This window comes from Sinocyclocheilus anshuiensis, unplaced genomic scaffold, assembly GCF_001515605.1.
Source record: "Sinocyclocheilus anshuiensis isolate Anshui unplaced genomic scaffold, SAMN03320099.WGS_v1.1 scaffold331, whole genome shotgun sequence".
Lineage (NCBI taxonomy): Eukaryota > Metazoa > Chordata > Actinopteri > Cypriniformes > Cyprinidae > Sinocyclocheilus > Sinocyclocheilus anshuiensis.
The window spans coordinates 155,000-158,583 of record NW_015552556.1 but is presented as its reverse complement, the minus strand read 5'-3'; the positions used below and the strand labels follow the sequence as shown (position 1 = coordinate 158,583).

The 3,584-nt window shown below is 42.0% G+C and overlaps 1 protein-coding gene across 2 annotated transcripts in view; it reads left to right on the top strand.

Annotated features, from left to right (window-relative positions):
* LOC107664565 (palmitoyltransferase ZDHHC5-like) overlaps window positions 1-3,584 on the top strand; it is a 41,468-nt gene continuing 37,884 nt past the window's right edge. For both annotated transcript variants that reach the window (XR_001631472.1, XM_016455167.1), the window contains exon 1: window positions 1-354. The gene's annotated coding sequence lies outside the window, so the exon portion shown is untranslated. The remainder of the gene's footprint in view (window positions 355-3,584) is intronic.

Sequence of the window (3,584 nt, the reverse complement as noted above, 5' to 3'; positions counted from 1 at the left end):
GGAGGCTCGTGGATGTGGACCAGGGAGCTCGTGCCGCTGTGCTGAGCTGCGTGAAAATAAGGTAAACCTATCGCTAGCTTCAAGCTACGCGAGGTTTAGCAGGTCGTACGCGACAGAATATAGATTTAAACGAGTATCGAGAGGACCCAAAACTTGAACGACATTGTATAAGCTCGAGCGTGTAAAAATAAGACGAAAGATTCATAGTTTGGACGCAGGCTAAGTGAGCCGTCGGCAAGACCCCACCACCCAAAGATTGAAACGGAGATTAAAGCCATCATCTAATCTATTAAAGAGGATGACCAATGTCACGCACACCAATCCTCTAAAGCAGCGACGCCAATGATCTGACAGGTAGGTCGCCAGTGGTGTTATTTTATTTTACGTAAACACTGTTTTGAAAAAGGGGCGATATAATGCTAGCTGTCATGCTAATAGTCCTGCCCAGCTGTGCTGCTACTACTACTTATGATTATATGTCAATCCAGCGCATCAGTATCTAATAACGTATTGATTTCTTTTAACATGTGAGTAATTTATTCTAGGCCTGTCTTTGCTGTCATTCCTCGTGTAGCAGAATAAGTCGTGTTTTAAGGGGGTGACCACAGATAGACTTTACATTGACATGTACTCGTTGCGTTTTCAGGCAAAGCCTGAAATATGCGGATTAAATACCGTTTTTGTTGCAGTTTCACTGAGGTAATCGATCGAGGCCCCGTTATGCTTCGCGCGACGCCACCGCCTTCACCGCGCGTTCAGTTTCGGCGTCGCGCAAATTCATGTCAGGGCCTAAAACCGATGACAACAGTGCAGCTGCAACGAAACACACCCAAAAGATACACACCGCCTCAAAGTAAGACAACGCCGCACTGCTTTTTGATTTATTTTTAGCCATTTAATCCGCTCACCTGATCATAATGAGATCATATTTATGACTTATGCACGTTTTGTGTTTTAATCGTGTGTGAGTCATTAATTTTCATCAGATCACCTGCTAATTAATGCCCTGTTATTACTCCAGTTAACAATGAGTAAAAATGGCAGTCATTGTTTTAAAATGAAATTATAACAGGGCACTAACTAGGTTACTTACAATCAGTGACTCACGTATGAATGAAAATGTGCTGAATTTGAGAATATGAGCTGTGCTGGTGGAAATCAAACGGTTTCTGGCTGTGGTCCATTGTAATTTTTTTAGTGTAGGTAAGTGTAGGTCGCATAACTAGCTGTACCAGGTTAGATCTGGTGTTTGTCTTTTTTTCCCCTCTTTTTTTTTTTAAGAGGGGCGTGTCTGGAAAATGAAAACGTTCAAAGGGGTATGTGACAGATCTCTCTCTCCTCATAGAATCAAAGAGATGCTTTGCTGTCACCATGTAAAATTGGCAGGCATTTAGTGGATTGTGGGAAATGCAGGTTGCCTTAGTTGGCAGGGAGTATAATGCCACATGGCTTTAGGTTTCAGTCATTCTGTTGTGAGAGGACGGAGGAGGAGTCGAGAGAGAGAACTCGCATGAAAAGGATGTAATGAAGTGGAGGAATCATTACACACGGTGTGTGTGACCTGAAACAAAATACAGGATTGCATAGTCCAATAGCAACACAAGCATGATTTTGTGTTGTGTTTCGAAATGTGTCAGACAACAATTCCAAATGCAACCTGATTTTTAGGGTGTGTTCACACTTGGCAAGTTTGGTTTGATTAAACAAACTCTGGTTTAATTGCTCTGTTAGTGCGATTCATTTGAGTAAGTGAACTGCCATCTAACTGCTATCTAACCCTTGGTGTGCACCCAACAAGCGGACAGAGATCCACCTATTGGTCTGCTTCCAAACAAACTCTGGTGCAGTTCGGCTGATATATGAATGCAACACGGACTGAAGACATCTAAATTAAACTAAAACAGTACGTGATGTCACAACACTTGACCCTAAAAGGACAGGATTCTCAAGCTGACCTGATTCTTCTTTTCATAAGAAATATGTTGCCTATTACGGTTTGGTACAGGTGCCATACAAAATACCACCATGTCTACACACAAGCACATTTAGCCCAACACACAGCATTGTTTTGGTTGTTGGGTAATGGGTACATTCGCAAAATATGTCATAAAAGCTGTCCGATCAGGTTGTGATTGTATCCTTATGCCTTTTGTTTTGTATAGTTAAAAATGACAGTGTGAAGTGAACCAGGACTAACTGCATCTTTTTCTTTTTTGGTCCAGACCAAAGAACTGACCTACAAGTGTAAAAACGGTGTCAGGAAACTGATTTCTGTGAATTTTTTCTCATTTTTTAATTCATACATTTGCTAAAATCAGCACATTCTTTAAAAAAAAATAAGAGTGCAGAAAAAACACAACTGTGTTTATCTATTTAAAGTCTTCTTTTTATAATTTATAACTATTTATAGTGATACTTCAATCAGGATTTTTAGACATTTATTCAGGGCCTGAATTTCATTTTTGAAAATGGGGGAAATTCCCCTCTTAGGTGACTCTTGTGAGAGGGGAAGCAGCTTTCACACAGGAGTCCGCTACTGATACGTGGCTGTTTACCACAAACACAACATTTCAAGCAATCCTGCAGTTCATAAAGAACTTTGTTTTCCTACCTCCAGGAGTGCATTTATTATTGCCTTGTTTATCTAAAAGTGCTCTTTTCCTTTACCAGACGCACCGCTCCTGAACGCACTGCCGTGTGCAGTGTGAATGCTTTAATCCGTTAACATGAGCGTGGAAAAAATACGCACCACATACCACACACTGCAAGCAGAGTAATGTGAACCTGGCATTATGTGTGTGTGCGCTGCAAGTGTGCATGAGTGCACGGTCTACAGGAAAGCGTGCGAGCGCTGAATGGTTAAACACTGGCAAGAATAAGTGCAGCGTGCAGCTCGCTTATAGACATACGCGATGTGTGGTGATTTGAAGCCATTTGCGTATTTTGAGAGAAAGAGAGAGAGAGCGTGCGGTGATTCGCTCACGCTGTTTGTGAAATTACGTCTCACACAAGGTTTTCAAATGACTTTGTAAGTTATTTAATGAAGAAATATGAAGGTGAGTACCTCACCTTCAGCATTATAATTATTTCACCCGCGCCGGACAGAGACTGAGACGGTGCCGCTGCATGTCGTGCCAAACATCTCACGGCAGTGTCATCAGCTTGAGATCGGCCTGTTAGAGACCGCCGATCATTCATCCCAACGTGATTATCGGCCTATAATGATCGGTAGTAGGGTTGTGACGGTGAGGAAATTTTCCCACCGGTTAATCGACGTCTGACAACATCGGTATCACCGTGGGGGCGGGGCGGGGGCGTTCCCTCTTTTCCTTGCTTTCAAATAGCTTGTAAAAGCAGCATGCACATTTTACTTTCACTTTGAAATAGCGGCAATTCGGCGTAAAGCAATTGTTCGTTTTTAGTTCGTTTGAATTTTCCCTCTTTTCCTCGCTTTCCATCGCTTTTAAATAGGTTAAAAGCGCCGTGCTCATTTTACTTTCACTTTTGAATTAGCGGCAGTTCGCCGTCAATTGCTTGAATGCAACAACAAAATACAACGTCAAACTCACTTTAGCGTATATATA